Source organism: Pecten maximus, chromosome 1, assembly GCF_902652985.1.
Source record: "Pecten maximus chromosome 1, xPecMax1.1, whole genome shotgun sequence".
Classification (NCBI taxonomy): Eukaryota; Metazoa; Mollusca; class Bivalvia; order Pectinida; family Pectinidae; genus Pecten; species Pecten maximus.
The window spans coordinates 52,523,347-52,538,645 of record NC_047015.1 but is presented as its reverse complement, the minus strand read 5'-3'; the positions used below and the strand labels follow the sequence as shown (position 1 = coordinate 52,538,645).

Here is a 15,299-nt window from a genome sequence, read left to right as displayed (position 1 = left end):
GTACGGACACTAGAGGTCGCTTCCGTCAGATGTAAGAGTCACTACGGTCACTACAGCGGACGTTTACGTCAGAAGTAAGAATACAGTACGGCCGCTATAGAGGGTGCTTACTTCATAAGTAAGAGTAGACTACGGCCGCTATAGAGGGTGCTTACTTCAGAAGTAAGAGTAGACTACGGCCGATATAGAGGATGCTTACTTCAGAAGTAAGAGTACACTACGGCCGCTATAGAGGGTGCTTACTTCAGAAGTAAGAGTAGACTACGGCCGATATAGAGGATGCTTACTTCAGAAGTAAGAGTAGACTACGGCCGCTATAGAGGACTCTTACGACATAAGTAAGAGTAGACTACGGTCACTACAGCGGACGCTTACGACAGAAGCAAGAATAGAGTACGACCGCTATAGAGAACGCTAACTTGTGAAAAAGTCATAAAGTCGTAACGCTGATAACACATCATTCATCAAGTAGCAGTTGACAAGACATAATATGGTATAGCCATATCGGTCAAAATAAACTTATTCAAAAATTAAGTTAACTGCAGTAAATGGATATACTGTCGAGATGTAGGTCACGTCACTACGTACAATCTTGGAATGGTGACCTTGGCAGTCACTAACTCACTAATGGTCTCACCGGGGAATCTTTTTCCCGCACGCGACAGAAAACTGAATTCGTGTATAGGGGCTAGTGTGCAATTACAAACTTGAGATATTGTATTTCGAGAGAATATATATACTTGTATTCCGTAATCTTGTATTTGACTGTCTTTAGCCCCCTGTCTGGTTTCGCGTCTGCATAACGCAGTGTCAGATTTCGTTTATATCATTCAATAAGCCCTATTTTAATCCGATGTCTATGTAACCCGTAAACCCACATATGCCATAACATATGATAAAGAGTGTCTATTAACCTTGGAGCAAAACAGGCAAAAACGACATAGATTATAGACTCTCTGTTTGACTTTAAATCTTACTAGTATACATCTTTAAACCGTACATCATCTTAATGCACGTATATCATAAGAACACAACATTAAGCTGGGGATATTTGTGCTGAAAGAACAACAACAACAACAACGACAACGACCACAGGATAGAATTTATTTGCTTTTTTCCATATCGAGGTGCTGAAGGCTCTATTTCAATATAGTTTTGATTTTTCTTTTTCATTTTATGAATTTGACATATTACTGAAAAATCTTCGATGAAGAAGACAATGGTCTTATCATCAAAGTAGACGTAGCATCTCTTTTGTAAAAATATATCCCTTGTCTGATATATCTATGTATATATATATCAAATACTATGTATACAAAAACTCAAATTCGGGGAAATTCTTATTTCCCGCCTAATAATATTTAATAGATGTTTAAAAGATTATTCAGCAAACACTAATTAAGCGGATAATGGATGGTAAATATGAAGGAAATGTCGCAAAGATACGTTTTATATATCGGTTTAGGATGATAAAATCCCGATATTCAACCAAATATTACAAAGCGCTGTCGGGTTATTCTCTTGAACATAAATGTACATAATCTGTGATGGAGTTCACCAATTCTTTCAAAGTAAATCTTTTTCTATTAATCTAACATGAAAGCCGGTATGTATTTTTATTAAATGTGACACTAATTGGCTTAAAACGGTAGTGCACACACGATGTTATGATTGGTAACTCCAATTGAGCGCTAGACAAACTCCCTCCGGAGTCAGCGTTACAGTTGTACGGCTGGATCGATTCCAGCAATTGTACATATGCAATGATCTATCTGATTGAGAATGACAGATACAACCACCTATAGACTTTGCTGTTATTCAATCTGCAAAATTGATATCAGACTGATAGTGTTTTTTTTAAAACGCTTACAAAACAACGTTACAGCTGCGGAGATGATTCAGGGCGTTTTATTATGACAACGGAAATTGGTAGAGCATTTATAGCAGAATTATATAATAGAGGTCGTCTCAAGCCGCATTGCGGGATGCAATGAATGAAGTATTATGACTTCCTACAAATGCTATCGGTAGGGAGCAGTATTAAATAAGTGAATCATGCGGACAATTATTAACGTACTTTGAGGATCACAAAATATTACTATCTCTATATAAATACCAATTGTTATTAATGAATGTCTGTTTTCTGTAATTATATGTAGCAACCATTACATGCTACTGCAAATTACACAGTGCTCGGGTTCTTAATATTTTACTCTACGGTAATGCTGTAGGTATCTAAACAACATTAAAACACTGATATACTTTTGATGAGGAGATATTGAGGAGGTCCTAGGTTTTGGGATTGGTGTTTCGGCTACTGCTATTATCTCTAGCGATATTAAATTTGAGCAATTAATGAGAATAAACACACACACACACACAAAAGTAAAAGGAAAAGAGTATTTAAGTAACTTGAGTAAGATAGATAAATAAATAGTAAACATGTATAAGGTAATTATTAGCAACCAGGCAGGACTCAAGAATATTACAAAAACTATTGTTATCATCAATATAGGGATCTACGATTATCGTAAAGAATGGAGCAACTGGATATATATAGAAATGAAAGATAGCGCATAGTTATTTTATAATAATATGTACCAATTGCGATCTACATTGATTTAAAGTATAATTTCAAAAGTACTGAAAACATCGCAAAAACTTAAAGAAAAGAATTCTCCGTAGATATATTTCCGCGTTAGGTAAAGAAAAAGATAAATCTGTCTTTCTCTATCCACGGAAAAGGCAGTCCACACGAGGTCGTTTTTCTAACGTAATTCGCGACTCACGAAGCGATGACGTCATCACTTCATGTATCATCACCATGTAACTACTGAGTAACGTCATCAATTTTGTCGCACAGTTCATGATCTAATTATGGTTCTAGCGACATGAAAGTATGAGAGAAAATAATCACCCATCCTTGTGGGATGCAGATATGGATATTATGCAAATCACGGGGAGCTATATATAGTTGAACTCTATAAATCTTACCCACACAGATCTGAGAGCATATGTAAATGATTTTCGAGCAAAATGGTTACGTTTATGAATATTGAACACATTTTAAACAAACCAGATCGGTTGAAGAAAGACCAATAAGACAAAAAAACGTTAAACAACGACAAATATTTGCATAAGTAAACAGAATGATGAACATCTTCATATTATTAGAATCGGCAGACGGAAAAGTATGAATAACGCAAATCGAAACATTATCAAGGGCAATAACACTGATGTGTATTTGTATACGAAACCAGGAGAATGTCTCAGCGCTTAGAAGCAATTTATAAATGATTAGTCGTTACTGGAAAGAGTACATTATTCTATTAAAATACCATTGGTCCCGAGATGTACGATCCTAAATGATCCTTGGTGACGTCAGATGTCATTCTGACGTGTACACAATTATACTTTGTCAGTTTCAATGAGGCCTGGACCAATGATAATCGTCCGTGAACATCACATGCGATAAGCTGAGCACCTGCATGTCAATTACGCACGTGCTTTACGCGTGAATGACAGCACGGAATTGAAGATCACATTCCGACAGGCGAAGCATTTGGCATATTTGTTGCAACGCTCGGTCAAATATCTTCATGGTGTTATTAGCGCGGTGCAGTTATTATTTAGATACTTATGTTTGAAACAAGCTTAAGAAGAGATAAAGTTTGATTTAGATTTACGATAGGGCCTGCGGACAATTAAGATTGAATTATTAGGATGAACATGCATTTAATCACTACTTGATTAAGCCCCAATATGCAAGACTAAATTTTACTGTTTTCGGATGTGATTTGCAACAGGCGAATATTTATAAACACTTTGATTTGTGTAGTGCGATATTTAAGTGACCAATCAAACTGTCGCAAAAAACCACCAGTCTGCACGCGATTTGCACGTTACTTCCGGTGCCCAAGACTGAAAAATTTACGAGAACTCGTGCAGCACTTTTGAGGAACTCATTACCAATATTGAACTGTTCGAACAAACTGCACGTAACTGTTAATATTTGTATCGGTTAATTGATAATGTCGTTTAAACAAATCAAGTACAGAATATTGTTGAATGAGAGAATGCAAACGAAGAAAACACTTATCAGAATAACATTTGGAATCGAGGTTTCAAAAAAGCAACCCAACAATCGCAGGAGCAAAGAATGTATACTGATCCAAAGAGGTAAGATAGTGGTGTTTCGTGTGAGAAAAAAAGTATATAGATGTAAGTAAAAACTTAAATTATAATACATATTTAATTGAAACAATCCATTTTAGGTTAAATTCATAAAGGCAGCCACGTTTTGCCTCTTAGCGTAGATATCATCACTTACAGTCGGAAACCCTAACTACATAATATTTTGTCGTCCTACACAAGTATGGAATAGGTACATAAGAAAACACTATTAAAGCGGCAGACAGATGGTCGTAGAGGCGTCTAGCTAGCATTGCAACGATTATACATGTGGCGAAAGCATATTTGTTTCTATTTTGCCGTCACAAAAGAAAATCCACGAATCTGTAGGGGTTGCAATTCGCAGACAGGTTAATTGTAATTTGCTCATTTGTATTCGAACTATTATTCTTTAATAAGCATCCTTCACAAATGTCAAACAGTTTCCACGTGACTTAGGTCACCTAATTTTTGTTATGGTAATGGTTGTTGTTGTAGTTAAGATCATTCACCTTTGTTCCAGGCATGTTCAAGCTTTTTTGAAAAACAAACATAATGCCAGATAAATCATTATATTGCAACACGGGAGCCGTAAGATATAATTCAACCCGTCTCATTAAACCTATAACGTGCTACCCAGAGCGTCTAGGGAGATATTTGCCGAGAGGAATTGATCGTTGCATAAGAAGAGGATTAAGAGAGAACCAAAGCGTTAGAATGTGGACATCTGATCAATAAAGGACAATGTCCTTGATTTATACAGCACGGGGGACATTTCTGTAAGGATACCATACCGGTCACCTTGGTGCCCTCATGCAATGCGATGAGGAAGACCAATATATCTGCTGAACCTACTTGAAAGACATGGTCAATAAACCCATCATTAATTATAAAATGCTGTCTGTTTAGCAGTATATACAGACACTAGACTCATGTATCTACGTACGAGGTGACAACAGCCTCGTCAACCAATTACAGGACATCCGTGCACGTAATTAGTTCCTGGTCTATATATAGATATTGCGAACACGATAAGTAATTATTTAAGGCAGTGCCCTGGTACAGACACTGATTTTCAATGCACGTATAGCTGTCTAAGGTAATTATACATTACGAAAATGTTATCCAGTACCTGTTTAAGGTAACAACACGGTTCGTTAATTATCCTATATCTATTTTAAGGTAATGACTCGCTACAAAAATGTTATCCAATAGCTGTTTTTGGGTGATGACCGGCTACAAAATGTTATCCATGCAATAGCTGTTTTGGGTAATGACCCGCTACAAATATGTTATCCAAGAGCTGTTTTGGGTAATGACCCGCTACAAAAAGGTTATCCAATAGCTGATTTAGGTAATGACCCGCTATAAAAAATGTTAATAAATTAACTTTTCAAAACCAAAGAGCCACCGATCCCAAACCTGAAGCTGTGCAAGCTTCCAAATATAGTTTAATTAATGTATTTTTTTTAACTATTGGTATTTCAACTATTAACATACACCTGTTTGTGAATTCATCAGGATCAACATCGCACATTTTTGAAAACTGTATGCACAGTCTGGGTCTGGCAATTATCAGGTACATTTTTCTGTTGATCGAGTATATGTACTTGTATCATAAATGTACCGTAGCATTGTGTATAATTTGATAAAGTAAATAAAAATAAATAACAACAAGAAATTCTATTCATGCCTTCTTAAAAGATGGACATATCGGTACGTTGTATTTACAAACCAATTACGTGTTTTAAAAAAGGTATCTGATGGAGACCATTTTTTGGGGGATCTAAATACACCTATCAGTGGGGTTCTTTTGATTGGTAAGTAGAAAACGTATACCGAATCATACCAAATTGCCAATTTAGAATAATCTTTGTATACGATGGAGGTCAAATTACCTGGCGGAGCAACATTTTGAACCTCGGATTGCATGCATATTCAGTATAACACATGTTAGGTTTTTTTCCCCGTAGTACTATTTTTTTTACTTTTTTTTTTTATTTAAATCATTTTTGATATTCTCTATCGCTAATGCTCCTCAGAACAGCTGTATCTGCTTGTGCATAGATATAGTACCTCAATAACTAATTACAGGTTCTGTAATATAATTCCTACGAAAGACAATTTATGCTCTTTTATCAATCTACGAAAAGCGATTTTGTCTGATGTAAATTGCAGCCCTGCAACAAGCTATAACTTTTATCTCCAGGAAAAAAAATCGAAATAAAATATGCACTCTATGTATAGAGTGTAATATATACCAGATGTGGAAAATATTTCATCATTTTTTAAATCTGTTTTACCTTATTTCTGATAAGAAAGATTTAATGAAGAGCCCTATCAATTTGTTTATTGCCTTCATATTAATTCAGCCTACATAAAGTATCTTGGTTATATGTTTAAAAAATAGCAAAATGGGTCGTTATCAAATACGTTTTTAGCCGTTTAACAGTCTCTGTCTATAGATACCTCCAACAGAGAATGCATAACGATCGTCATCCAATCTTATTAAATCTGGAGCGCAGGTGAAATTGTTTTTTTAATCTTCCGATGTAAATTTTATAGGATATATAATTCATATGATTGAAAACTTTATCTTAAAACGATAAGGTTTCCATAGAAACTGTCTTCGTTAATATTACATTTTTTCTTCAAATTCTATACTTCAATTTATTCTGCCGCATTGTAGCATATCAATTCATTAAAAATAATTCCATGAAAATTGCTTAATGCTGATCAAATCTTGATTTCATTACAGGAAAGAATACTGTAAACTTGTAATATTCGCGGGAAATTTAATTACGCTCCATTCATAGTCCTTGAACATAGCAAGGAAATAAATACCAATGTCGAGAATTGATTGTGAAAATGGTAGTTCCAGGAATGGGTTCGACTCGGACAACAATGAAAAATTAGTCTCGTGAAGTTTTACAGTCATATTCAGTTTGTTAAACTGTCCTTTTTCTTTATTTCCATAAAATACGCTTATTGTGGAAACGTTTGAAATGGTGGTTATCAGCGAAGAATTGGTATACAAATACTCCGAAACACTGGAAGAAAGTCCTTTGGTATTATTAATACCTGAGATTAATATAGCTAATTCAATAAGCTAGATATATTCTTGAATGATTGATTTTTAGCTGGATTCATTTGCTCCCATAAACATGGCTTGTCGCTAGGTCAGACAATCGAATGCTACTAACATCAACACGCCCGAGCACTAATCTAATAGCACCATAACACTTGTTGGCCGAATTTCTCACAATGTAGTTCACTGCATACATTCCTCTTGGCATTCCACATGAGTCTTCTTATTCAACGAGCCAACCTTCATCGCCGTCTTTGACCGTTCCTTCTTCATATAACCTATATCGAACACTGTCATCGGCAGTTCCTTCTTCATAATACTATATCAAACAGTGTTATCGACCGTTCCTACTTCATATTACCATGTCAGCCGCTATCTTTAACCGTTCCTTCTTCATATAAATATTTAAGACAATGACATTGACTGTTCCGTCTTCATAATACTTTATCAAACACTGCTATCGACCGTTCCTTCTTCATATTTTCACTGTTCCTTCTTCATATTACTATATCAAACACTCTCATCGACCGTTCCTTCTTCATATTACTATATCAAACACTCTCATCGACCGTTCTTTCTTCATATTACTATATCAAACACTCTCATCGACCGTTCCTTCTTCATATTACTATATCAAACACTCTCATCGACCGTTCTTTCTTCATATTTTCATCGTTCCTTCTTCATATTACAATATTAGACGCTGTCTTTCATCGTTCCTTCTTCATATAACTACATCATACATTGTCATCGACCGTCCCTTCTTCATATTACAATATTAGACGCTGTTTTTCATCGTTCCTTCTTCATATAACTATATAAGACATTGTCATTGACCGTTCCTTCTTCATTTGACTATATCAGACGCTGTCTTTAACCGCTCCTTCTTCATATAACTACATCATACATTGTCATCGACCGTCCCTTCTTCATATTACAATATTAGACGCTGTTTTTCATCGTTCCTTCTTCATATAACTATATAAGACATTGCAATTGACCGCCCTTCTTCAGTTTACTATACAGTGTATCAACACTTTGTTTCACCGTTCCTTCTGTGTATTACATTTATCAAACACATATACTTTAAGATCTGTTCCTGTTGCTTTCTTGTTGACGGATAGATTTAAAGTTGGCGATAAGGGCTGTCATCCCGGTGCCCATATAATGTTGGCGGTCGACTTGACATGTCACTTTGTCAAGATAAGGGTTTTTGTTAATGCTATTTGAAAGCCTTATTTGATATATACACAAGACCTGCGTTTCAGTGTTCGCTGCCTTACATTACTGATTTTTAGACTTTTCACTATTTCCAGACTTTAAATATAACATCAATGGATTAAATATTGATCGCATCAAGATTTCCAAGAAAATACATTATCTTTGATGCAACTTTCTGTAGAACCGCGAAAATTTCAACTATGAAATAAAGCAACCTTTGCATATTACTAAGTGAATATACAATTTTTTGTATTTCTTTTTTTCATGCATTGAAAATAAATCCCTTTAAAGGCTTTTTTAAGATGGTCCTTAGTGTATCTCTAATACAAATACATGTACAATATGATAGTATGTTTCTTTGTATTTTCAATATTTGCACGATCTTCTGGCTTCTCTAACATCTATCCCTTCAAAATACCTTTACCGCGCCTCTTCATACTCAAATTCTCTCACATTAGATAGATATGATCGCCGCTCATAATTCCTTAACAAATGAACTAAATCTTTTTTATCGATATACACATTATCACCATTTCATTTAATCAACTTTACCCCCTTAAGCGCAAAGTTCCCCTTTATCCCTTCACCTCCTGCCATCTGAATTGATAACGAAAATTTCGATATCTGCAGTATCCGAGTCACAATCAAAGAGTAATCTTTGAACCGCCGTTGTTAGTAGGGCATAATGGAGTTTAATATCCTCTAAAACGTATTAGATTTGTATCGATATACCTGGGTACTAGAAAGTGTACCTTCAATCGAGTTAGTTTACACAATCTTTACCATTTGATGAAGTAATCTACATGATCTGATATCACCCGGAGCGCCGCGTTACAAATCCGCCCGTTTTTATAGCAATCGGCTTATGCAACACTTGTTGGAAATTGCATTTATGATTGATTAAGTCAATGTTGGCGTTACATATTCACAATTAACTTCTTGATAAAAAATATATCGTATTTAATGAAGTATGGTTTTCTACATGACAGACCTTTTAGTTGAAGGTACCATGATAAAAGACACTGAATCGATACCATCGCAATTATTCTGTTCAAATGCACTTTCAAATCACCATGTTACATCGCCAAAGATCAATTTAAAAGCTACTGCAATAGGTTATTGATAAAATTTCTGGCAGGTTAAATGAGATGCCTTCGTAGAATTTAACCCGTTAGTAGTTCGTTCGATAGGATGATAAATCCGTAAGTTTTTTTTATATTGATTTATACAACAAATCGCCACATTATCCCATATTTTCTCTATAGAGACAACATTTGCATAGTTAACGACACGATTACTACAATATTTCTCATGAGCTCAAGATCCAAAGCACGGTGACACATAGACTCAAAGCAGCAACTTCAGGAACCAATAAGAGAATAATATTAAAAGAAAAATATGACACAGCTCACCATTCTGAAACGAATATGACATGATGTTCGTTCTACGAAGGACGATCGTTTCCCCTGCACGCGACACTTGACACGGCACCCGCAGAAGATGAAGTGTTAAATACAGAAAATTATCTGTCATCAACAATTTGAATAAATTCACAACGACTTTCTCAATAGGCACTGGGATCGTAGCGTAGGAGGTCACGACGACAGCAGTTTCATATAAATGTGGTATATTGGACCACCACCAGTAGGAAACCCTGTATATACAGTATATTAGCCTGAAAATTTCCCCCACTCGTATTATTTTGATATCAATTTGCGTAATCTCGAACTACAAGCGAATGTGGATCGATCGCGAAAATTACCCCAACGCGTATAGTTTACATATCGAAATCGCGAAATTAACCCCCGCGAAAATAACCAAATTTACAGTATGTGGTATATTGGACCACCACCAGTAGGAAACCCTGGATATTTGATATATTACCTGACAATTCTGATCGGTTACCGACGGAATCTTGCAGAGTCAATGGCTCTGATAGCTAATCATTCGCAAATTAAAAGTCGCTTCTAGATCAGCGTTCGCGAAATCATATACTCGCGAATATGTCTGAAGAGGTAAGTTCGCGAAAAAGTATTCGCAAAATCGAAGTGATTTACAGTACTACAAAAGTGTTTTGTATATTGATATATATAACACTTTGCTTTACATTAGAACTATGCAACCTTCGTTCTGATATTACAGTTGTTGAGATCGCGTTAGATTATGTTGATAGCCATGAAACCTAGTTAATTGCACAGCTTTTCGTTGATATTGATGTTGAGATATTGTTCATTCTGAATGGCACTTGTTGGAAAACGATACCACTACATACATGTAGATCAGAGCAACGCTATCATCAAAATAGGACGAAGGTTGTTGGTGCTGGCTTTTAAAAGAAAATGCTGTTTTAGAGAATCAAGAAAAAATATTCATAAATGTGATAGATACGCATTTTAATCATTAAAAATAACTTCATTTATTTTACAGCAATTTCAAAACAAGATATATTAACTTATATTAATCACTCGTGTTGATCCGGATGGAAGCGAGCAAAGGCTTTTTACTATTTGAGGAAACTGGAGTACCCAGAGAAAATCCACGTTGTCCGGCAGGTGACCCCATACCTTTTCACATCCGATCGGGGAATCGAACCCCGGCCACCTAGGTGAAAGGTAAGAGTGCTACCACTGTGCCACCCGACCAAAGTGGAACTGTGGAATCGAACCACGGCCGCCAATGTGAAAATCAAGATGCTACCACTGTGCTACCCGACCATTTTCTTACTATATGCATGTCGCATACACAACGTTTGGGAATAGATATGTTCAACATTGAAATCTGACGAACTCAAACCCATCTCATTTTTCTCCGTTCCTGGCAAAAGGTATGTGTATATAAAGAACTCTCGATTGATTTCCTATCCGCTGAAATTTACAAATTAATTTGAAATATCGTGTAAATTACCAAATGTGTCCCTGATCCGGTAGAATCGGCAATAACTAAACCATGATATCAATAAAATTGATTCAAAGTGAAAATGGGGTATCACGAACGTGAAAATGGGGTATCACGAACGTGAAAATGGGGTATAACGAACCGTTAGAGGATAGCACTATTAGATCCAATCTCCTGGTCTCTAGGAACGAATTTATTAACTGGGGATAATTAAACAACGGAAAAACATCTATTATTTCCAGCGATGCACATGTCCCAATGAGGTTTTAATTCACGATTGAAACACAATGGCTGTATATTAAAGGAATATGGCTATACAAGATAATATTCTCGTTAAACATGTCTATAAAACAAAGAAATTCCAACATTTTTTGTTTTGTTCCAGCGGTAATTTGTTTGGCATTTGGAATAATTAATCTGTAAGTGGAAAAGATACAAATGAAGCTGCAAAACAAAGTGATACAGGGTGCCTATTATCAAAAGTATCCAGAACATAATTAGCATATAAATATAATAGGTTTTGACTTTATTCAATTTAACATCCGATGTTTATGATAATGCTGCAATTGTTTCCTCATCATGTTCAGAATTAAGACGATGTTATTTACGAGTCATCCTTAAGTGATTCGTGCTTTGGTCAATTCTGTTACGACTAAATATACGATCTCTGGAGCCGTCACAATAAGCAAAATAATAACTGTCTGGGAAAACTAATTAACATTATATCTATCGGGATATATATAGATTGAAGCTTAATGAACTATTCTTTTAACGATATGATGTTGACAGGTAAGTTAGATATCTGATTTATGGGAAGGATTTTGTCTAGAAAACAAATATATATGATTTTCGAGACTCTGTGAGTACATGTATTTAAGTGTAAACATATAGTCAAAGAGAGTTTAGCGGTAAGTATCACTAGTTTGGGTGTTTTTCGCGCTGTTTGTAACCCGACGAAATTCTAATAACGCTCATTGAAAAGATTTATTTATTTGTATGGCAATTGTTGTGTATCTAACAATGCATATCTGTGTTGATCTGTTAAAATTTGATAATGCGATAAATTCAGAATAACAAAGATAAAAGCTGTCAGTATATAATAAAAGGTAAATGTATGTTGTTTATCTGTAGTTTGTCCATATTTTCTATTGTTTTATCGATTTCGATTCAAAATTTTAATACGAATTTAAAAAAAAAAATTCAATTGATCAAGAACTACTCTTTTTTCGCAACTTTAATGTTTTGTTGTTTTAAATATAAACATTTACTCTGTCGAAATCACATCATTTGTATATCAATTGTTTTAAGTAGTTTTTCGTTTTTATTACAATGGATTGTAATGTTAACAGTGTCCCTTAATTTCCACAGAATTTGATGGATTCTCTGATAACTAGAACAGGGTAGAGACAAACAAAAGAATGATAGATCACTTCTGGCGAGTACAAGACCGAGCGACTTTCAGCAAAGTGGGAACTGACAATAAACATTGACTTTACACAGACGGAAACTCCTTGCTCATCAGATACGTACAGCAATCTCGGAGAACATCACTGACATCGGATACAAGTGCCTCAGCTAAGCAATTAGACGGAACTCCCGTTTAAAGGGCGTGTAATGCGGGATTTACGATGGATACTGTGACGAGTGAGCAGATGAATTCTGCAGCTGTCGAGCATATCATGGCTACTTACGGACTGTCGCATATGTAATTACTTATATTCAATAGACATTAATCAATTTCATATGTAAAACTCATTCGCATATATACATATCACTCTCATTGTGAATATAGACAAAATTAATATACACATAATTTCTCTGTAAAGAAGCGAATTAAAAACAAAACTTAAAAGAAATTAAATTGAAATGCATCGATACACTTCTCAAGTATCGAAATTTAAAGTATATCTTAAGGTTTAAGTACAGAAACAAAAACAAACAAAATTGCTTTGGAAATATAGAGTTATTTGCATATTCATTTCAAATCTAAATAAATGGTGCATATCGTGTGTTTAAAGCCTTATGCTGTATCTAAGAAAATTAGTTCTTATATTTCTTCGACTTCTTTAGAATTTCCTAGTGGGAGTTACGATCCCATCTTATGGTAATAATTCCCCCTGATTCAAAAAGACTCATCTTCTGTAGATCGATCCCAGGAACATCTTTATATAAAACTAAGACTTTATCGATTACTGTAAACGTTCATATTTTAGCGGTACTTCTATTCAAGCGTTTTTCGCTTATGAAGCATTGCGATAATTACAATATATATATGCTATTCCAACAGAAAATATCAGAATGCGATAAATCTTCACAGCGCCTATTTGTTATAATTTGAAAATACGCGAAAATTTGAGCGCGCCAAAATTTATACATTAACAGTATTCTGTAGCTCAGGGTGCCTGTTGAGTTAATAAGTTTGTGATATTACTGAGAAATACTTAAAACGTTCTATGATATACAATGTAGCTCCCTCGGGGCCCCTTTTATCTGTAATCGTATGAATATGAATCATGAAGGAAAGCTATAAATTTAATAGAAATAGAAAAAGGGTGGGGCATTATACTATTAATTGGATATGTATAATGACTGAAAACTTAATGTTAATTGTATCATGAACGTCGTTGAAGGAGTGACGTCATGACTGAGTTTCAAATCGTTTACTGAATCTACAAACGAGGAAGTCTATGTGCAATGTCTGTCCTTTTTTGTTTTTTTCACTACAATGCAATCATAACGCAACATAGACAAACATTTTTTGATTACCTTTCAATCAATAAAACAGAGCTTATGTCCTGTCCCCAGAGATGTTTGTTATGTGTGAACTTAATCGTTCCCAATCATGTGACTAATACTATGAAAATATTCCTACATGTACCTACCTTAAGGTGTCCGGACCTCGCTAACAGGATAGCACAGGAAATGACGTCTTGACTTCAGTCGTAAAATGATAAGGACGAGTTAGAAGTGTCAAGTCACTTGCTGTGCGAAGAGAGGAGCGAAACATCTACCAGATTTGAACGTATATCAGTTCCATACGATCTTTTCGAACAATTTTTTGTCCTTCTAATTCAAAGCACAACTTACAGAATCAGCAAAATGAGCAAGGCCCTTTCATCGCCCAAACAGAAAGCAACACATCATTTCACAGCGGTTACGGTCGTGGTGTGGTGAATATATTTACTCAGTTTCAAGCGGCACTACACGAAATCCCTCCGGGGAAAGTGATGAAAGATATATAGGTACTGTTGCAAGTCTAACAGGTAATTAACGATTCTACAAAGAGATTAACGACCCAGAATGCCGTTAACGCTTTTTTTCTATTGTCTTTCTTCCTTCTTTTCAAACGTTGACTACATTCAAACAATAATGCACAGGCTTATATATATCACAAATAATGCAAATTATATACAATAGGTTTACAGAAATATGTTTGTTTTTCTTTACTACATCCGTCGTAACACACCTACTATTCATTTGCTGTCTCTAAAAAATCGGTTCCGTCCTCTAAAAAAAATGCTTCATTAAAGGTTCTTCGCGCCGACACAAACCGGATAATCTCCAGCGCCAATTCAACCATGAAACCCTTTAGAGAACGCTGATGTAGATTGGAAAACTAGCACCTGCCTGTTTAGCTATTTTGTTCTTGAGCGAGAGTTAGTGATCGATGCACTGAGGGCCGCCTCTCATATTAACTCCCGATCATCGTATATTTACAACAGAAAACACATTTCTGATTACTAGACCATTCGTCGCTCCTGTTGTCGGGCGATATGATGAGAGAGGGAGAGGCAGCGCGAGCTCGGCGACGGTGTGATATAGCTGCAACTGATGCTGGATCAATAGAGAGTTAGTGGCGGGAACCAATCGCTACCTTGGATATATGAGTGACTTGAGAGATGAAATTGACACCACCACTTATACG

The 15,299-nt window shown here is 35.5% G+C and overlaps 1 protein-coding gene across 3 annotated transcripts in view; it reads right to left on the bottom strand.

Moving 5' to 3' along the window:
- Nucleotides 1-14,683, bottom strand: part of LOC117337749 (allatostatin-A receptor-like) — a 96,165-nt gene extending 81,482 nt beyond the window's left edge. For 2 of the 3 annotated variants that reach the window (XM_033898881.1, XM_033898859.1), the window contains exon 1: nucleotides 14,257-14,682. The gene's annotated coding sequence lies outside the window, so the exon portion shown is untranslated. Of the gene's footprint in view, nucleotides 1-14,256 lie in introns of all 3 variants that reach the window. The other variant, XM_033898890.1, reaches the window with a different exon arrangement.
- Between the last annotated feature and the right edge of the window lie 616 nt (nucleotides 14,684-15,299).